Genomic DNA, 22,034 nt, shown 5'->3' with positions numbered 1-22,034 from the left:
TAACAACCCTCTGTTGTTACCTCTGTGGTGGTGTCGTCAGAGGTTTGTCTGGAACGGGGGAGAAGCCACTGGAGAGGGCAGGCAGCCTCCCCGCTCGGAGCACGGCTCTCACGCCGACGCTTACAGACCCTGGCATCCTGCAAAATTAATTAGTTGGACACAGATTGCAACAGTAGATACTGACAGAGGATAATGCACTGTATTCTGTGGACAGTGAATGCTTTTAGAGGAGAAGCTAGTACTGGACTTCAAGCATAAAGAAATACTAGCAAATTTATATGTAGATACTGTTGCAAAAAATGAAAGAACATCGCTTCTTCAAGGGGGAAAAAGCCTCTTCAAAAGTTTTGGTGCCTTCATTTTTGAGGAGGGGTCTCTTTCCCCCCTGCCTGATAACCACAGGAAAACACAGGCATTTTTCAGATATGTTTAGCTTGCTAATGTGTTGGTTTAGTTGTTCTTTGTTTTGTACTGTGGGTAAAGCTGCGAGCTCTGCTTGTTTCACGAGTGGTGCTGTAGCTTTTCTGTTTGTCCTCAAGAGCTGGGCAGAAGACTGGCTATCAAACTGTGTTTGAGCAGCAATAGCATGTAAACATTGTTCGAAGCATAGGTGTTTGTATTGCTGTTTGCATATAAAACCTGTGGTTTTTTCTTTTTAAATTAATTCTTTTTTTTTATTTCTGTGTGCAGAAACATAGCAACTCACATGTGTGGCCCAAGTACAGGTTCTGCACAGCTACAGCTAAGTTATAAATGAGACTAGAAATTACATGTAGCTCTGTGATTTAATTTTCTCTGACATATTGAGTCTATGTTTTAGCCTACAGAACTCCACAGCTGTGCCCTAATTCTCTTTTCCTTGTGATCTCAACATCGCTGCCTTTTAAGGCACTGCTATTCTTGGATCTCAGCAGGACACCATGTTAGACTGTCACCCTGCACTCCCTGTATTGCCATCGCATAAAGCAGCTTCTCCCTGGACTTTCAGATAATACGTGCAAGGAAAAGTTTGGAGCAATTTAGTGGGTGGATGAGGCTGTATCAGAGCACTTTATAGTCTACACGACAGTGTACATTAAGGTGTGGGTGTAGGGATTCCTCTGTGATTGCTGTCTGAGGGCATGAGGAAAATGTTTATATTTTGTTACAAATCATAAGCCATAACGTAATTACATTTCGGCAAGGCTTATATCCAGGATGGCAATTCACACAGGACAAGATGGATGTCTTTTTTGCTTTAAATAGGAGGGTCGCTGCCCTGTGGGTATTTATATTCTGTTTTGTTAAGTGCCATTCATATCTATAGAACTCTATAAGCCTAACTCTTGATTTAACCAAATATTGACTGTTTTAATTCTGGTGTGGCCTTTATGTAACATCTTGCATGTGCTTGTACAAGTGTAGTGCAAGCGTAGCTTGCTAAATTTGGGGGAGAAACTTGCTGGATGTGATTTCTTACACGTGGTATGCCACCCTCGCTGCGCTCAGATACATGAATCTGAACATTTAGAGAGTGTCTCCTGTGAGTAGCAAAGTCTGTTTTCTGTAGTATGTGTGCTGCAAAGTCATCACAACACAGCACAAATAAGCCCCGTATTTTCTGCTGATAAGATGCCTGGTGGTAAGCACTGGGAGGTTTTTATTTGCCTTGTTTTCAAGATATAGGATAAAAACGCTAATGCAGATTTTAATTTTTAACTTTTAAAAACTAGTAGGCTTATCTTAAAAAAAGCAACATGAAAATATGATACGATTGGAATTTCAAAAATCGAATGCTGAAATCCAGGATCTGTTGTTGGGGCAGATCATTTTAATTTCAGATCCGCATCATACACGTTTCCTCTAAAATCATCTCACATGTCTCACAGCACCTCGTGTTGGAGAGGATCCCTCTGGCGAAACCCGGGTGCGCTGCATTGTGGGAGTATTTATAGAAATCATGGGCAGGCAGCGAGGCCGGCTGGGTTTCAGCTGGCAGGGCGGGAGGCAGGCGTGGAAGGGCAGTTCTGTCTGCCTGTCCCGCCGCAGCACACCCAGACACGCTGCCGCAGCTGTGCCTCGCGGGCACCCGCTCCTCAGCCCCGAGAGGAACCGGCAGAGTTTGTCTGCGTTAGGGAATCTGCCATTTTCACATTCCCACCACAGCAAAGCGAGGAAAAGCAGGGTAGCCGCGGTGGGTCCTGTGAGGCTGTAGTGTTTCTCTTGGGTGTGCAGTGCTGGAGGACAGTCGTTCCAGCAGAGTGCAGCTCAGGACATGCTTAATGAGGGGAAATCAACCCCACTAATTCAGGGGCTGTTGTCCCTGGGCAGTCACGGAGAAAGGTGGATTCCTTCAGTAGGTAATTTAGAGGCATCTGTTAAGAAGTAATCCCTGTCCTAACGAGGATATCCTCCAAGTACGAGGCTCCCACACAAGAAATTAAGGTCCCTGACTTCTGCCAGGCAGCTGCTTCTGAGCCGGCTGCTGGAAGCGGTGCTGTTCTTTGCCGGCTGTGCAGAGGAACTCAGAGCCTCTTCACTTGCAAGGCATAAAAGTTGGAAATCTCTATGGTCTCGGTCCCAGGTCTGGTGGTCTGTGGCTTTTGGTCCCGTATACACACGCTGTTTCAGTAATTAACTTGCATTAACCTGCTCCTGCTGTTAGACGTCACGCAAGCTCGGTATTATTTAAAAAGCCGTTCCATCAGCTGTGCTCCAGCACAGCATCACCTCAGACTCCTCCTTTTCCTGTTCGAGATGGTTTCCACATCATTTGGGGATCTGGTGGAAGGAAATGTAGGACTTTGGAAAGTTGGTTGAGCCTTTATGGACCTCGTCCTGAATCCAGCAGAACCTGACGGCGAATGCCAGTCTCGGGCTGGGTTCTTTCTGTTTGAAATCAATGGCAAAGCAGCTACAGCTCTCTGTGAGCATCTCCGCCTCTTCCAGGGTACTTCATTTGGGATGGTTTTGTTCTTACCTCTGGAATCAATTCCCCCAGCAACCTGGCCGTTGGTTTCCAGCAGGGTGTATGAATTGCTACCTGTGGAGGCTTAAAATGCACCGAGCTCTCTTCTCAAGATAAACCTCTGCTTAGACTGTAAGAAATCAGCCAATTAACCATGGATGCTCTAGATACAATTTGCTGGATAACTTGTATTTATGAATTGCAAATATGTGAATTTGATCAAGAACATTTTACGCTACTTGTTGCTTTTAAGCTGTAGCTGCTGCTAATTTCTTCTGTCCCTGCAGCTTCTACCCTGGCAGACCTGGTTGAGCTTTCAGGCCATAATATGGAACACTGTGGTGCAGTAATGGTGTCACAACCCAGGTCAGAAATGAAAAAACAAAATCAAAAAGTGAACGATAATGGAAGAATGCTGTCGGTAGTGGAACCTGTCGGGGAATTCAGGGTGCGGTGTAGGATTATGGTTAAAAAGGATCAATTAAAAATATAAACCACTTTTATGCACCCTGAATTCACAAATGCCCCCAAAACATCTGTGGTTGTTTTGAAAAGAACTGTGAAGGCTGAGAAACCCTCCAGACGGTGACAAACTGCGTAAAGAGAAGCCATTTGGCTTTACTGCCAGCGCTGTGTTTCAGAGGATGTGGGAGAGCACTGGTGGTGGTCCGAAAGGATGTGGACGTGGAGAATTATTTTAGAGAATTAAATGTCTTTCTCTAAAATAAATGTAAATTTTACTTAAAAAAACAAGTTAAAAAGCAAGCAGGGTCAATTTTATTATCTGTAATTTGTTGTTTACTCTGCATCTGCTCTGGCCACTGTCCGGGACCAGGCCGGGGCTTGCGGGGCGCTGGCGCAGTCTGGCCCAGCACGGCCCTGCTCATGTTCACGTTACTTCTTCATGGCAACAACGTGGGACCAGTACATTGATTTTAGATACACTATTAATACAGACGCGAGCGAGGTCAGGATAATCGGTAGTTATTACTGTTTGGGTAATGGACATCCCAGGTCTGCTCAAACAGCTGGATTAAAAAAAGGTTGAGAAATAGATGTGAAAAAATGAGGAAGGAAGAAAATAATCACTTTACAAACCAAAAAATGATTCCATCAAAAAGCGCATTTCAGAATCTTGCAGAAATAAAGCCTGGAGCCCCTGGTCCATGCCCACGCTCTGCCCTGCCGTCACCACAAGCACACAAAGGCAGAGCTGTGAATTCTGCCCCTCTCCGCTCCGGCCCGCCGCTTCCCCTGATGGTGTCATTCAGCAGCACGTAAGGATTCGAGAGCTCCACAAAAAGGGATGTTATGAGCAGCCCAGTAGCAGACTGGTCTGGTCCTGGATCCGTGGGCCCCTTCTATGTTTAGAGGCTGTAATGAGACAGGCTTTTGTGGTCAGGGCTGCTGACAGGAAAGAAAAAGGGGAAAATAAAAATCTGTGTAGGGAAGTGTCGTGGGAAGAGCTTTCCACAACATTCATGGGCTCTTAATGTCCTGAGGACAGAGTTAGAGGAATTCAGAGAAATAAAATCTCTTGGATGGCTCTGACAAATCATAGCATTGTTACATTACATTTAATGTATTTTAATTGACTCTGGTTTTGTCCCCCGTTGGTTTTATAGTGCTGTCATCTGGAAGACAAAATATAGAGCTGTGCTTTCCCGGCAGAGCTGTGCTTGTATCTGTACTGGTTGTATCTGGAAGAACAAACTTTGTGTGAACTGGATAATTACCCTGTAAATGAACCAGAGCAAATGTAGGTTTGTGAAGTATCTTCTAATGTGAGTAAAATATTGACTAGCTACCAATTAACTTAACATGAGGCTGGATGATGTGGAAATAGCATGTGAAGAGATAGTTAGACTGTATCGTGAGACATATGTACATAGGGATCAACTTCATATCCAACAAATTAGTTCCACCATGTGAAATAAGTTCTTGACTCCAAAGCAGACACTTGGCACAGAGCAGATCCTCTGCTGCTTCAGCTGGGGAAGTAGCTGGAAATTAGAGGCTCATCTTCTGTGAATCAGCCACAAAAGAAAATGAGGACACATTTTTTGAATGGGCTAGATGAAAACAGAGGGATATTGGGATTCTTGGTTTCTTCTCTGGGTTTGGAGGAGAGTGTGATTTGTCAGGCTTCCTTCTGAACTGCCATTGCTGGTGCACCCTGCCTAGTCCTCTTCCTGCTGCTCCATTCGTTTGGTGGTTGTTGGGGTTCTTTTTGTGCAAGATGACCACTTTTCTCAGTTTCTCCTGCCTTCCTCCCCATTTGTGAAATGAAGGCACATTCCTTAGTTCACAGAAGACCCTGTTTATCTTTGAGCTACCTAGTTACGTAGAGCAGTTTTATGGCTACGGGAATTTCATCCTGAAAATGTGTTGCAGTCCTGGGGACTCACGTTGTGAACAGCCAGCCGTAGCTGTTGCCAATATGTAGTAGCTTTCCTCCTCAAGTACCTTATCTTGTTACCACAGATTTAAATATTTGATCTACAAAACGTTGCTGCCTGATACTCCAGTAGTATCATATAAGACACATCACAATAGACACCGAGTTTAAAGATTGTTTTAAATGGCTTTAATACAGACAGAGGTCAGAAGAGGCAAGATAACAGCAAAAGAGGCTATGTCAAAAAGTAATTAGAGCAGGACAAATGGATTGTGCAGGCATGTCGAAGGCTGTTATTTCTGTAGGCAGTGACTAGGAAAGGTGTTAATGTAATGTGACAGATCTGGAGCAAAAATGAGGGTGCAGGGAAAACAAATAGGAGCTGACCAATGGAATGGTTTAAATTATGAGGTTTGCTTTAACATAATTTGATTACACATGAAAGCAATGTTTAGTGTAGTTTCTTTGAAAACCTAATTGTCTTAAATACTGCATGTTCGATTCAGTCTTTACACCCAAAGAAGCAGTCCCTGCTCTGTGGCAGCCTCGCTATCTGTCGGTAATAAGCATGTGAATAGTTTGCCCTGTGTTGCTTCACAAACGGAGAGGAGGATGGAAGATTTTTTCCCCTAGTGTTAGTCTGGTAAAATTGGCTCTTATTTGCAGTCACGTACATCTTAATTTGGGACCTCGTGCTCGGCGGGGTGGGTGGTATCTGAGGCCTAGGAGCTGCTGGTAGAGGTGACGTGAAAATTGAGTTTCTCAGAAGGAAAGGACTAGGATCAGATTTAGCAGAGGGATGACAGGGAGGTAACAGTTATTTTTTCAGGATCCAGCTCTTGTGCTATTCAAAAGTGAGAGCAATATTAGCAGGAGGGCGGGAGCAATGCAGAAGTGCCCCGGATTTCCACCCTGCTCCAAAGGACTGGACAGAAAACAAAGATTTAATTCCTTGAGCACTGGCCTCCTCTGTGGCATCACGTTGAAATCACTCTGCCTGCTGTACACGTAAGGATCCCACTTTGCAGGCAGAACAACCTGTGTGGTTTATGAGAACATTGTCCTGACATCTGCAGTAGCAGAAACTTAAAAGTGATGAAAGCGTCTTTCTTAAGGGGCCCCTGATGAAGCTTTGAGCTGGATGCTTCACATTATGGCTGGACAACGGAAGGGGATTCAGAGCCCATGAAAAATCATGCCCACAGGCAGTTAGGCTTGGCCTTGACCCCTCTCGGCTGTAAAACAGTGCCAGGTCTGTCACTGTGCCACCTCTGCCATGCTGGGTGTCCTTCCCTACTGCTTCGACTCCCTCTGGAAAGGAAGTTGAATTTACACAAGGTTTTTTTAAGTACAGGAGTTTTGCCTGCCTTGTCCAGTGTCATCTTCACTTTCCTTAATTGTCCTTGTGTTTCTAATAAAAATATTTTCCATAGATTTTGACATTTTAAAATTTCATTTAAACTTGACATCATCTCAGGAAGTAATTGTGATTTATAGATGGTTATGGTGAGATGCGTTGAAGGGTGTAAATCATGCAGTCTTCAAGCTGAGGAGGTGTTGGCAGAGGTTCTCACAGAAGCTGGGCGTTCTGGTGATGTTCTTTTTTTCCATGGAATATGCTGATTTCTGAATGGATGTATTCCATTTACCTGGGAACAAAAGGGAAGTCTGCGGGTACTGTCAGGGTATACCAGACAGCTCCTCCATACCTTTATTCTCATTCTTGTAAATTCTGGAAGGACATTTCTGTTCAGCTTTTCATTTTCTTGTGAAACAAGAAAATAATATTACAAGCTTCAACAAGTTAAATGTAATACTCAAAGAAGACTGGGGAAAAAAAGGCACTTTAAATAGCTATTCCTAATAACAGAAAAGCTAATTGCTGTAAAAAGAAAACCAAAGGGCCAACCGGCCTGCTCATGGGACTCATTTATGTCTCAGCCATCTGTGGGGCACCCAGGGAAGGTGAGAGCATGGCAGAGCCCTCGATGGCAGCGCAGGTGGCCAGGAGAGCTCTCGCCCCCAGAGCTCAGCCCAGCGCTGGTGGGTTGCTGCTCCAGAGGACAGTAAAACCTGATTTTAAAATCTGGGTTTATGTCTGTGTAGTGCTTGGCTTTCCAGTATGATTGAAGTGGCACATGGCAGATTCCGCAGCTGCCGTATCACCGTCTGTATGATGCAGCTGGGTCTGCTGTGCCCCTCGGGGTACCCCCTGCCCCCCGCTGCAGCCACCGCCGCCGTCCCTCCGTCCGTCCGTCCGTCTGTCGGCTGCTGCCCTCTCCTGTCCAGCCGTCAGCCTGGGGCCTCCTGTCGGGTGCGAGATAGCGGTCGGAAAACTTGGCCCTTCAGTGCTGTAGCCACGGGTATAGCACGTTGGAGGCTGGCAGCGGTTATGGGGCAGGCTGAGCCCCACTGCATGGGTGTGTGGGGTGCACTGTGCCCCCCGCACTCAGGGTCCCATCTCACTTGAGCGCAGAGTGATGCTTCAGGGTAGCGCATTTTTTAAACTCGCTGTAAGTCCCAAGGATTAGAAGCTGTCGATGTTTTCTCTCTTCCCGTAGAACACCCGCATTTCTCTTCGCTTGGAGCCAGCCCTGTGTGCAGCCCCAGCTGCTGCTGCCCCTGCCCAGCCTCGCGGCCCTCTCTGCGCTGCTGGCTGGGCCGTAGAAACGTGCCACCTCCCCGTCCCCTCTGCCAAGTCCCACTGAGGCGCAGGAGGCACAGAGCAGTCGGTTAGTTCACAAATAGGATTTGCCCCACATGCCCAGTGTTCTAAACCAGCTAATTAGCAACTGCAGTCATAACTGTGTTTGATGCAGGCACAGAATCGGCACCTTCAGTTCTGAAGATTTTTTCCTTTTTGTTTTGCCATCTGACCTGAAATTTGAGGAAACGTCCTTTCACTGTTTTGTTTTTTTTCTGGAGATACCAGCAATTGTTGCTGCCTATTTGGAAATAATGCTCAGAACGATAACAATAACAACAGTTGTAATAACAAACTTTGGTCTATTGTTGTTATTATTATTAAAAATACCAGCAACTGCAGCAGACAGCGTAGTTGGTGTGACTGCAATGTATGTAAGTCAGGCCTAAAATCATCTTTTGGCTTTTCAGTTTACCACTTGAATGCAGAAAACTTTTCCTACCTCTTCAAATCCAGGAGATACTCTCTGCCTTCTGACCTACGTTCCTACACCCTGCTAAACATTTTCTGCCCAGGCACGGACCCGTGTAGGTTTGGATGAAGAGATTTCTGCTCATTCGGGCACGCGCTGGTGTCGATGGGGTGCGCTGGGGCTGCAGGTGGGATCTACTGAGACGAAGCCCCACTGCTGCACCCGGTCTTTACTCCGGGGGTTCTGTGCCTGAATATTGGCCCCGCGGGAGGACGAACTGTCTGCGGGAGGACAGGAGGAGGGTGCGCTAGGCCTGCTGTCGCCCAGCTCAAGGACTTCTCCCCATTTTCCAGAATGACCTGGCACCGCGTGACCCTGTTTGGGTTACTGGGAGTTCCAGGAGACGCACTCCCAGAATGGGATAGAGTCACCCCGTAGGAAGGGAAGCGCTTTCTGGGGAGGGTTTAGAATGGAGCTCGATTGCTTGCTCATAGAAATGTAAAGCTTTTCCCTTTGCAATTCTCCTTTCTTGTACTTGCCCACTAAGGCAGTAAAACCATATACTCCTCATGCCTACAATCCCATTTGTTTTCCTTTTTTCCTCTGAAGGCGACCTCTCTAAGGAGCCCTTAACCTCCCCCCTGCTCTCTCCTGTTACACAGAGCTGGGCTCCACTGTTTGTCACCCGTCAAGCAAGATGCAATGAAACGCTTCTTGAAAGCAATTCAGTAGACTGCGACGGCAAATTCAGTAGCCAAGTGAATAAAAATACAAATAAACAGATAAAACCAGAAATTGATAGAAGGATTCATTTTGCGCGATGACCTATTGAACTAGTAAGAAGGAGGAAGATGGTTAATTTTATGTGCACCAAGTGAATACCTTCACCAGAATTATTAACAGCACATTCCTGGTGCGTTTAACGCTGGGGAGCAGAGGAATTACCCCCATCTGTTATTAAACTGTTACCACAGGATTTCTCAGAAGTCAGGCAGATATTTATTACCATTTCTTGCAGTTCCTTCCATTGCTTCTCTAAACATTTCATTTTAATTTTTTTAGTTTCTCTGAAATATCTGTATACACAGGGTGAGGGGAGTAGAGTTTTTGGGGAAAGCATGTGTTTACCTGGAACCAGTTCTCTCGCTGCAGTGGCTGAAAGTGGTAACGTCTGCGGTACTGAGGCTGCTGAGATACGTTAATCTGAGTTTATAACATTTATTCAGCTACGTTTGCAAACCAGCTCTGTCCTGGCGCGCAGGCGCTGGGTGTCGTTCCCTGCTTGCTGTGCCTGAGCCTGGGCTCCGGAGCGTCGGCGCTGCAGAACGGGGGTGCTGCCAGCGGCACCGTGTGTTGGTAAAATAAAAACAAAGCCAGGAGTCTGGTATTTCCTTATGCGCTATTTGTTGCTTGAAATCAAATCCACTTCAGTATTTTAGTTTGGTCCATGGCAAGCTTGGGTGTGTGGAGGCAGCTCTGGGTTTAGTCGCCTTCAGTGCCGAGATGTGCTCAGTTTTGTTATCCGCAGCCTGGACTTTGTTCGTGCCACAAAGGGGCCGATGTCTCAAACTGCGTTGACACAACAGAGCCCCGATTGTCATGAAAATGGGCAAAGCCTCGCTGGAGCCCGCAGAATTATGAAACGGTGACTGTGGGTGGGAGGGCGAGAGCTTGAAAAGGTCTGCCCCCCGTCCCGGGGCCACGAGGCTCTGCCAGCCCCGCTCTGCCCAAATTTGGGTTTTTCATGAAAGTTTTTAGGGATTGGCAGTGGCAAGTGACGGTGTCAGCAGACAGTCTCCTGGAAGACGTCGCTGCCCTGGTCTGGACGTGTCTGACCTGTTTCGGCGCTGGCTCATGACACTGCTCAGGCTCTACATTTCTGAAAAAGTCACAACTTCTGAGGATCCCTTCCCTCCGGAATCACGGCCTCACGGCGTGTGCCCGGGGAGCCCCCGGGCAGAGGGGCAGTGCCCGGTGGTGCCCGCCCTGCTCCTGCCAGCAGAGTCGCCTCTCACAGGCAGCCTGGGCCGAGCACCCGTGCTCCCAAAAGCAAATAGGGAGAATGTTCTTCTGAAAAAACTCTCAGAGCACACCTGCATTCGTACAGGATGCTCTTTGAAGTGTTGCACAACTCTTACGCATATTTTCCTTTTCTCCTGCCACATTTATAACCTGCCATCTCCCCCGCACTGTCTCCTGCCGGCTTGGCCTGGCACCACAGGGCGCTGGGGACAAACGGCAGCAAATGGCAGCGTTTCTGCCGTCCTTGCTCACAGACAAGTGACCATGTTGGTAACGGGCTGAGCCAATGCTCAGCACACCCCGGAGAGCTTCCTGGGTCCTCTTGCTTCCCGTGCCCGTCCCTCATGGCCATAACGTCGAGATAATAAATTCCTTGCAGACAGCAGTGTCACTTGCCCAGATTTTGGCAACAGTTTTGGCTTTTTCTGTTATGAACTGGTGTTATTCTAACATTTTAGATGTCAGTTACAATAGTGTCAGCTTTTTCTGTTTGGGGTGGGAACTGGCTGATTCAGGCTAAAGTAAGAACCAGTCACTTTATTTTCCCTTTCACCAGGCTTGCTCTAAGGCTGCTTGGTTCAGACAATGGAATTAAGCTTTCTCGTCTTTTTGCCTGCTGCCCTCTGCCTGTTCCTAGTTTGGCCTCTCACTTTACAGAACAGTTCCAGATCTCTGCAATTATTTTCTGCCCTTAAGGATTTATTATGGACAAACTGTGACGTGTGTATTTAATGTGAGTTTTAAGTAATTTGGAAGGTTTGGGTTGTTTGGCCAATTATCCTTTCACCCAGCCAGGTTTTGTCCGTACTTGCAGTTGTTTCTGAATTAGCAGGGTTTTGGTTTTTTTTTTTTTTGGGTGTAGCTCTGCTTTGAGTCCCAACAGCAGTTGTGTGAGCAACTTCGTGTCGGCGTGTTATCCTGAGATTAAGTTGCTTTATTTCAGATGGCTGTGTCCACATCACACTGCGGTGTTACAAAATAAGTGCTCTGCATTCTGGTCACACTTCTCCGAGGGGCGCCGGGAGCGAGCGGAGCGCTCGCATGGGATGAAGAATGCGGAGCTTTGGGAGCCGGCACAATCGCAAACAGCTGTGTAAACAGCGCGGCCAGGGCCTGGCTTCCCTCGGCCATGCCTGCGAGGGCCGGGCAGCGGGCTCCTCACACCGCCCTGCTTTGGAAACCTCCAAAGTCAAAAAAGAGAGGTCAATCCGAAGAGCATGTCAAGGACCCACGCTGCAACTTTACAGATTTACAACATAAGCAAACCGGAGACCTGGCCCAGCGCAGGACTGGTTTGTGACATCTTGCTCCCGCGTTATGCACCTGCTCCTGCAGAAATGTGGGGTTAAAAACGGGATTAGGACTAGGTGGGATTGCAGCAGGGTTGGGGTTGGCAGGGACCTCCGAGACCGCCTGGTCCGACCCCTCTGTGCAAGCGGGGTCAGCTGGAGCATGGTGCCCAGGACGCTGCTGAGCTCTGCTCGCGTGCACACGGGGTTATTTGCATTTCTGGATGTCACCAGAAAGCAATAAAATTTCAGGCTCGGGATCGAGTGAAATATGACCTCTTTTGTTGCCTCTGCACCTTGTTTATTTTGTCAGCCATGTCTCAGAGCGTGGTTGAGCCCCGCGGTCCTCAGTGTGAGGAACAGAAGCAGACTGTGCTTTTGAAGGGAGTCGGTGTGGACATCTGGAGGACAGGGTGAACTGGGCCAGTCCCTTAAATGCCTCAGTGTGGTGAGCACTGGTTTGGGCTTGGTCAAGCCCAGCTGACAACTGGGACAGGTCATGGGGCATCCTGTGGTTGCAGCAGAACACGGGAACTGCGTGATATCCAGGGCTGAGTTCATCCCAGGAGGAGGGTGAAGGGGCAGAAGAGCTTCACGGAGACATTCACTGGTGGATGGAAGCCCGCGGCTGTGTCGGCTGGAGAGCTCACCGTTACCAGGGCTGCCATGGTGGAACCTGGTTTGAGGCGGGCAGCTGAATCAGCCACGGGTTTATTGTTATGAAAGTGTGCAGAGCCACCCAGTTGAGAGGCAGAGATGATCTGCCTCGGGGAGGATGAGCAGCATGGATTTGTGCCTTACGTGAGAGAGAGATTGGGAAAAGACAAAAGACGCAATGTCTCACGTCTTGTTTTTCATTATAGTGCAGTTTTCTTGCTGGAGCTGTGGCCAGTGCAATTTTAACTCCATTTTAACAACAGTGCTGCTGAAACTATTTCCATCAGGAAAGCGAACGCCAGCTCGCTGACAAGCTGGTGTAGATCATACTGATCAGTTCCGACCATTCGACCCACCCTCGCGCTCGTCCATTGCCGGCTGCGTGGGCACCAGGCCTCCCCTCTGGGCTGTCCCTCAGCTGTCCTGAGGCCGCTGCTTGGTCCAGGGGACCGGAACGGGGCTGCCCAGCTCCCTCGTCCCCGTCGGCCACACCGCTCCTCCCGGGGACCTGCAGAGCCCTTCTCCCCACTGATGGCACACCTAACTTTTATTTCCCCATCTATTGCTGTTCTTCAGGCAGTGGTTTGTGTTTTCCCCGCTCCATCCCAACTTTAAAATGCTATCGGGCGCTGCCAGCGCTGACTGCAGAGCGTACCTGCAGGCGGGAGGCAGAAACCCCGAGTTCCCAGCGCGGCTCAGCAGGGGTATTTCTTTCTAGAGCCGGGTTTGTTTTCCATGTTGGTCTGGTACTAATCTTAAAGGCAGTTTTTGTGAGGCTGATGAAAAAACACAAACTGATGCTGAAATCACTTTTCTAAACCAAGCCTGTGCTAAGCAGCCTCAGAGGGTAGAAAACTGGTTATGCAGCAGTTTATTGAGCTTTCCTCCAGAGCGCTGGTGTTGGGCATGGCCGAGGGGGATGCTGGAGCTGGCGGTGCTGCTGCTTGTCTGGCAACGACCGCGTTTCTGTAAACGAAGACTGTGAAACAGAGCGTGGGCTCGTGCCGTGTTGGCTGTTCACCCTCAGGAAATCTCAGTGTTATCACAGACAAAGCGCATGCGTTCCTCTGGTGAGGAAGCTGAAGTGAGCATCCGGCCGCCAGCGTCCCGTCCCCGTGGGCTGGCTGGTGCAGACCCACGCGACGACGACGATGACCCCAGTCCCAGGCCCCGCAGCCACGGCAGCGCCCGACTTCCCAGTCTCGTGGGAACTGGGAGTCCCAGTCCCCGTTCGGAGCGGGCCGTGCCGCGGGGTCGCTCAGCCACGTGCGGGCACGGGGAGGTGCTCGCGTGGGCCTTTCCTCGCCCGCGGCGCTGGCACCGCTGCCCATCGCCTTGATACCAAAGACTGAACCAATTTAGTTAATTAACCAAGAACGGGCCCTTTGGATAAGCTTTGCTAGTCCGCATGCCGAAGGGCCCATCCTGCGCGCTGGCGCAGAGGCAGCCTCGCAGCGTATTAACATACACATTAGATTTCCTGGAAATAGGTGGGTATTTCTCAGAAATTATACAAATATTCGTTTTTAAAGGTATATAATGAGTGTGCTTTTGTCCCTCGGAGTGCATGTTCGGAGGAGGAATCCCCCATGTACCCAGCGCTGCGATAACCAGTGTCGGTTTTCTAAACTATCGGTCAGTTTGGGGAATTTTCTTGGTTTCGGCTGTGGGTGACAGCCTGGCGGGATGACAACTGGACAGAAGGTTTTGGCCAGTAGTTGGTACTGCTTTGAGGAAATGATGTTAATTCTAGAAATTCCTGGTTTTTGCTTGGCGCGCGTGTTGCTTTGATCCCTCAGCGGGCCCTTCTCTTGCCCGCGCCTGGGGGTCGGTGGCAGAACCCCGCCAAGTTGTGGCCGTGCTCCAGACCCCAGGGCCACTGATGGCTGGTGGCCGCTGATGGCCAGTGGCTGCTGATGGCCACTGACAACCAGTGGCAGTTGATGACCAGTGGCCATTGAGGGCCGGTGGCTGTTGATGGCTGGTGGCCACTGAGGGCCAGTGACCGCTGAGGGCTGGTGGCAGTTGATGGCCGGTGGCTGCTGAGGGTCAGTGACTGCTGAGGACCACTGGCCGCTGAGGGCCAGTGGCTGTTGATGACCTGTGACTGCTGATGGCCCAGTGACTGCTCACGGTCCGTAGCCACTGAGGGCCGGTGACCACTGAGGACTGATGGCTGCTGACAACTGGTGGCAGTTGATGGCCGGTGGCTGCTGACGACCAGTGACCGCTGAGGGCCAGTGACCGCCGAGGGCCGGTGGCTGCTGGCCCAGCGCCGCGTCCTGCCGCCGGGCCGGGGCCCGGCCTTTGGCGGGGACCCCGGGCGAGGCCGCCCCTTGCCGGCCCGCCCCCGGCGGGGCCCGGGGCCCGGCGGAGGCGGCGCTGACATCACGGCTCGTTAGCATAGGCCCGGCCCGCGGTCGGGACGGCGGCGATGGCCGAGCCGGGCTCCCGCCCGCCCGCGCCGCTGGCCCCGCCGCCATGAGGCGGCTCTGAGGAGCGCGGCGCCGGGGGGATGAAGCGGGACTCGACCTGCATGGAAGGTGAGCGGGGCCTTTGTGCGGGGCCACGGCGCGGGCCGCGCCCGGCGGCGGCTGCGCGGCCCCGGGGACGCCGCCTCCGCCCCCCCGGAGCCGGGGCCGGGGTTGGGGCCGGGGTTGGGGCCGCGGCCGGGGCCGCCCCGTCCCAGCGCCCGGGGCCGGCGTGCGGGGCCCGGGAGCGGCACCGGGGCTGCCGTAGGGAAACACTCGTGAAGGCTTTTTCCTTTTCTTTCCTTTTTTTTTTTTTTTTTCCTTTTTTAAAAGGCGGCTCCGAGCTGCCGTGTGCTGGCCGGGCATCGCCGCCTTCAGCTGCGAACCGGATTAGGCAATTTAAAAAAAAAAAAAAAAAAAGGGTATTTGTTTTGTGGCTTAATTTGTTTATATTTTAAACTTCCTAATCCCTTTGACCATCTGGAAGAGCTTTTTTTAGTATTGTTAATTATTGATAGTATCGGGGTCATGTAGGCACTTGATAACGTAGCTCCATCTCTCCTGGGACTAATAGTAGTTCACTGATATTTTACAGCTTTTTTTTCCCCTAAGATTGAAGACAGCGGCAAAGCTCTTCTTCAGACTAAGGCCAAAATATTTAAGGAAAGCACGTTGCATGTTTGGGTCACGAACATTTTAGAAAGTCATTATTTTTAGTTGTGCTTAGGCCCTGCCTCCTTGTAGGCAGGGACTGATGGGTTTTATTGTTGTTGTTGTTGCTTTAATCTTAATTTTCTTAATTCTTCATCATTCTCAGTCATTGCACATCTAGACAACTTAAACAGGTCCAAGAGAATTATTTTTAGGCAGGCAGGTCAAGTTTTTAACCTTACTGCTTTGTAATGTATCAATTTTAAAAAATAGAGTCTAAACCGGATTGCAATTTGGAGCGTGTGGCCGTGCTGGAGCAAGGGCAGGGGACCATGCAAAAAGCTTTATTTTCCTTAAATTGGATTAGAGAAAGTTGATCGCTCTGGAGAGCGACTGTAAACTCGGAGTCGATCTGCAAACGGTGTGAACGCGGGTCGGGCCGTGGGACCCTCATGCCTGTTAGAGCCGCTGCGAACCGCCCTTTCGGCCCCCGGGGGCACATTTTGGTGCCGTGGGCTTTTGTTCCAAACTCTTTGTGCAACAACTGGCCGGAGTGAAGGATCAGGCCCCGTCGCCCGTCCTCCCTGTGCCGCACAATGGAGCGGGGCGACCATCTCGCCGCGGCCCTCGCCCCTTGGCCGGCTCCTGCGGGGCCGGCGGTGGGTCCCGCGGGACATGGGTGCTCTGGGGCGCGGGGCTGGGTGCTGGGGTGAGGAGGGGAGAGGGGCTCCCAGCCCGCCCGGGAGAAGTTGCATTTCGCAGATGAGTTTTTGATATGCAAATGGTGATCGGTCCCAGCCCGCGGAAGGGAAGGGTGATGGGTTTCATCAGCTGCACGCGCTTGATTTATACCTCCAAGAAAAAGAGCAACCAATGATTTCTGGGGGTTTTATGAGGGTTTTCTGACTGAACTCTTCTTTGGCAGAAACAAAATCAGTGTGGAATAAGGCTGTGAGTTTTGGATTTAATTACTGGAAAGGGAGAGCAAAGCTGAGATGCGCTGGCCATTTCCCTGTCGCAGCGTTTCTCTTTTCAATACTCAGTGCTTTTTAAAATGCAACCATGCTCTCTTAAGTCTCCCTAAGTAGAACATCTTTTTACAGTACAGAGAATAAGGTTGCAGGCAGCCTCTTTCTTTCCCTTTCTTCTTTTTTTTAAAGGACTTGAGGAGGCTTGTCCATTTAAATTAACCTTTATCCCAGCTGGGCACACAAATGTTTTTGTTTTAGTTCACAGAGGGTTAATTCTATTCAGGCTCTCACCGTGGCCGGCCTGATCCGGGGCAGCACAATCTGCTCTTTGAGCCTGGCCTGGCCAGGCAGGACGTTGGTGCCTTCGCCCGTGTCCAGCGTGGGGCTGGGACCCCCATCTGCGGGGTCGATGGGGGAGCGGGAGCGGGACGCCCTGGCCCATTGTGTGCCCGGTGGTGGGCTCGGCTGCCGAGGTGGCTGCTGTCCCAGGGAGGGGCCACCGAACAGAAAATTTAATCCCTGTGTTCATCGATTATAAGTTAAAGAAAAGCCCCTTAAGCAAACGCGCCTGGTTTTGGGGGTGGGCTTGTTTGGACAATGCAGCACTCAGCAGTGAGGGGGGAATTACTCCAGTTCTGTGTCTTGAATTTAACAAGACGGTTTTCTTGAAACTGAAAATTGACAATGAAAAAAATCGTTGGGAAAGATAATGAGAAAAAGAAACCCTAACACATTTGTTTGTGTTTGAGACATCATGAGAGGCGAGCGAGATTTTGTTAGGATTTAAGTAACACGTGTGTGAGATCTTCTGCTCCCCCTCCCCAAACAGCTGCTGTTTGGCTGCTCGAGATTGAAACCCAGCTAAGGGGTACTGCGGGGGGGGGGGGGTGTGTGACAGGGTGAGCTAATCACGAAGCAAATAATTGATACGCAGTTGAAAAGATGTTAAATATATTAATGAATTGCAGTGGTGAGTGTCGTCTGTAATCTTTTTTCAGCTAGGGAAGATTTTCTTAGCTGTAAATCACGTTTTCTTGTAGAAATGGGAAGCTTTGCAAATTGCAGCTTTGTGCATCCTCCCTCTTGCTTTTCAGCAGGATCAAATCCCGGCAGCATCCGCTCCGGGGGCTTGGGTGAGGGTTTGTGCCTTCACTTTTGGCCTCACTCTAGGAAATAAAGTCTTTGTTTCTGCTCCGTTATAAAGCACCAGTATTACAAGTCGCACAAGCTGGCTGCACCGACACGCGGCCCTATTTCCAAGGTAAATCTCGCGCAGGGAGCTGTAGGTGCTCTACGGTTTTAAACCTCATCTGCAGGGGTGGGGGCGATCCCTCGCAGCGGTGGGGGGCTGCCGAGGTGAAGCCGGCGGCGGGGCCCCTCCAGCGATGCGGCCGCGCTGCCTGGCCGCTCCCGGGCTCTGAAGCGCTTCCCGGAGCCTCCTCGGGGAGTTGGTCCGCAGGAGTGATACAGGTGGGAGCGGTGATGGGGGCTGGCCGTGTGTCCCCGTACTTTAATTTATTTGCTCTGTATTTCATATGTTCATTCATGCGCTTTAGTGTTTTCCGTACGTGTCTTTGCAGTGTGCCTCAGCAGGATTTTAAGGTATTTCCTTTTGGAAATTCATAGGAATTTTCTTTTAAATAAAATTATCACGACTACTCGTTTCGCTGAGGGAAAAGCAAGTCTTAAAAAATAAGTGTATTGCTTCTACCATTTGTCTTATAAAACGTAGACAAGGAAAGATTTCTTCTCTTTCTCACTCTGTCTTCTGTGACTCTTGTGTAACATCATAATATTCTTGGAGAATTTACATTGTATTAAAATGTGGTATGAAACCTACCATGACCTTTGAAAACAATACATCCTTTAATGTGGCTTTGGGGAGGGGTTAGCGAGGGAGTAGCCATAAAAATCTTCAGGGTTCAAGATGAGGTTGAGATTTTTGTGAGTGCTTTTGTCGTAGCAGCAACTGTTTGATTTAGTGGCCCCTGCTACAATGGGTTGTGAGAACAAAGCCGGAATATCCCGTGTATGAGTTCGTTAAATGTAAGACCCATCAGGAAGATTTGGCGGGGGTGGGGGGGAGCTTCCTCAGCCCTCTCTGAAATAAAACATGAGCAAGGTATTTGAAAAAACTTCTTATCAGTTGCTTTGTTTGCTAATCTGTGTTGTCTTGTATGGCTTTTAAAACCAGAGGAATCAGTGAGACGAGTGGTAACAGAGCCAGGGAGGAGGGGAGGGCTTATTCGCTTTAAAATTGTTATACTTACTGTGTGTTCTGACATTCTAGTGAAATTTCAAGGTTGAGGGGGTTCAGAGCACCCCCAGTGCAAAACTGCTTTAAATTTGCCCGTGCTTTACCATTTCTGTAAGTTCACTGCGATTCTGCCCCGGCTGTCCCACCGTTCGCCTGCACAAGGCGCTTGCATTAAGTAGGGTGAAAAATAGCAAAGGTCAGGAGCCAGCAAACCCGCGGGCTGCAGGGGCAGCGGCTTGGGCCTGGTCACAGTTCCTACAGGATTTTTTAAACCTCTGAAACTCATGGACTTTCTGCGGGTGATTATTTTTTATCTACCAGTTTCGTTTGAGCGGCAGTTTACGGGGTGTACGGGCACCTCTCTAGTCCCTGGAGGTCCGTGTCTTTGTTCACGGTGTGTGCCGCTGTTCTACGGTGAATTTTAATCTGGAAACGCACCCAATTACCAGTTTCTGCAGGGATTGTGGCGATGGGGCCATTCACGCCACCTCGCCATCACCATGCCAGCGGGGTGACGGGGACGGCGAGGGAAGGGTTCGGATTCCTCCTGGCTTTGATCACCCAGGCTCCCCATGTTCGCCAGGCGATGGCCCTATTCTTCCCCCAACAAAAAAGCTGCTCCTGGCAATGAGCCCTCGCTCGCACCCTCGGCTGTGCTGGGTGAGGAGGGAGCCCCGCGATCCCCACGGGACGCTGCAGGCTGGGGTGCCGCGCCATGGTGCTGCCACAATCCACCGTGTCCTCCTCTGCCTTTTGCCGTGTGGCTCGTGGCTCCTGAATTCTGCCCGAGCCTGCCCGGCCGTGGCACGGCGTGTCCAGCAGCGAGCCCGGCCGGGGCTGCTGACCCCGGGATCCCCCAGCACCCGCAATTTATGGCACCGCTGGTGGGAGCAGGGGGAGGGCCGGGAGTTAAGCTGAGTCTGAGCTAAACCCTGCGGATAGAGGAGTCTTCTGTCCCAGGCTAATCCCCCGGCCCCCTCCCAGCCTTTATCAGATAGCCGAAGGTAGAGATTATGCAACTGCTGACTACAAAGTCAGGTTTAGCTGCCTCCCTTCAGGGAGATGCTCAGATAGCCCCAGTCCTGATCCCTACCAGCATTCCTCTGCAGTCTTCATTGAGCACATACCTGAGGTTGTCTGTCCTGTAAAACTGGGAATGTTTTACTGTGGTGATGACACCCTGAACGGTTCCTTAGTTAAAGCTTGCATTTCCTTTATTCATCCCTTTATTTTTAAGGTTTTATAACAATGGCAGTGAAATTTGCAGAAAAGTGCAAATTTGCGTGCTGTGCATTAGCAAGCCTTTTAAAGATTAATACAGATTGGTTGTGGTTTCTACTGGGTTTAAACTGTGGAGAAAGCTGCTTGTGAATAAGAGCAGCTGGTTTAGATTTTTGCTTGGCTCATGTAACTGAAAACTGGTTTCATTTCTGATCCTAATGCGTTTTGCTCATTTATTTCTACTGCCTTCACATGTTCTCCAGTAGTACAAAGCTACACACTGGTTTGTCAGGTTGCTTAGGCGTTATCAAGATTGGAGAGGACTTCACTGTGACTTCTGCCTCCTGCCACTCCAAAAATCCTGCAGATAAAAACACCTTTTTCTCAGAAAATTCCCCGGTCAAATCTAAGTGAGGAAAACCAGGCTTGGTGTTGTCATGCTGAAGTGGGTTTGAACCAGCTCATCTTCACAAGCCGATGCCATCCTAAGGTTGGGGTTTCTCAAGGTCTGTATCATGTCACGGGTGACACAAACCGGGGTGTGGGTAACACGCCAGGCACGCTGCAGACCAGGGCGGTTGTGTGTCTGCCCGGTGTGAGCTCCCTGCGCGGGACGGCGGGTGCAGGCAGCGGCCAAGCCCCGCTCCATCTCCTGCTCCTTCCTCCCTTCCTGCTCTGGCTGTGCTTTTTTAGAGTAATCATGTCAGATCATTTCTCTGGTTTGAATTTGTGCTTTTTTTCCTTCTTCCTGTTCTTCAAGATTTTTTTATTCTTTCTGACCCTTATACTGTCTCAACATTTTTCTGACCTGGTCTGTCTGTCTCCCTTCTCTTACTGCCCTCTCCCCACCTCCTGTTACTCATCTTCTCAAGCTCTTTCCTTTACCCGTGGAGACCCGTCGTCTCCAGCACCGTGTGACCCTCAGCCACCTCGCCGGACCATCGCTGTAATTGCCTCCTCACCTGGACAAGTCACTGCTGTGGCCGCGTGGGTGCTGTCTGGAAAGAGCCTTTGTCCCTGCTGATGTGCCAGGGCGCCACGTGGGTCACTCTCTTCTGCTCCTGTCACCTGGACGTACCTAAAGGAGCACTGGCCCTCAAGTGCCTTCGCTCTGCAGCTCGCTGCTGTCTCGGAGGAAGAGAAAAGCAGCTCTGGCTGCTCTGCACCCCAGCTCCGCTGGCGAGGTCTGGGCTGTCCCACCTTCCCGTTCCCAAGAGACAACCTTGACTGCCTTGGGGTGCCTCCCCCAAGCACTGCCACATGCTCCTGAGCCCCCCATTAATTTGATTGTGGCTGTCGTGTGAGGCCTGCAGAAGTTTCTCCTCTGTGTTCTGAACAGTTGGGCCGCAGAGGAATAACTTCCTACACAGCACAGCCTGCGTCCGCAGGGCAGGTCCCGGAGAGTGTATGCACTTCTCGTGTCTCCTAAGAAGCTTGTCTTTAACTAAATGGGATTAAATGTATGTATCACACAAACCCCAGAGGGAAGGGACCGAGACACTGAATTTAAACTCTGGGTACACGAGGCTGGCGTGGAGAACCATGTGCAGCATCTGTCCCCAGGGAGCTGCAGAGAACTGTTGTCACCTGGGTCCTGCCTTAGCTGTGGGTATTTCTGCCCGTTGGAGATTGCACAGTCGTGCGTTCAAGCCAAGAAATACCAGAAATCTGGTTTAACCAGCATCCCTAGGAAATGTGCAATCGAGTGAAAGACAGAAGTGTGCTTCCTCAAGTCCTGTTGCTCCAAAGCAAAGCGATGTCCTTTCTGTTCCTTGGGACCTCCGCCTCACTCAGCCAGGGGGATCTCGTCATCTGGGTAATGATGATTTGACATTTGGGAAAGCAAGCTGCAGATTTGTGTGTACCCCTGAACGCACTTGAGTAGCGCCCATCTTCAAAGTGCAGCTCTGTTGGCGACTATTGGGATACCAACGGGTTAAACCCCTGGGGCGGGGAAGGCAGATTGGCCTGGCATGTGAGGGGTTAAGCTGTTGGACTATGCTAAACATCTGCCAGAGGAAAAGCTGCTCGTGC

General features: G+C 50.1%; 1 protein-coding gene across 3 annotated transcripts in view; it reads left to right on the top strand.

The window, feature by feature from the left end:
* Positions 1–22,034, top strand: part of NR6A1 (nuclear receptor subfamily 6 group A member 1) — a 97,470-nt gene that overhangs the window by 50,520 nt on the left and 24,916 nt on the right. The gene's annotated exons all lie outside the window — the stretch shown is intronic.

The sequence above is a fragment of the Strix uralensis genome, chromosome 21 (genome assembly GCF_047716275.1).
Source record: "Strix uralensis isolate ZFMK-TIS-50842 chromosome 21, bStrUra1, whole genome shotgun sequence".
NCBI classification, from domain to species: domain Eukaryota; kingdom Metazoa; phylum Chordata; class Aves; order Strigiformes; family Strigidae; genus Strix; species Strix uralensis.
Note: the sequence above shows the minus strand (reverse complement) of the source record. Positions and strands in the feature narration are given on the sequence as shown.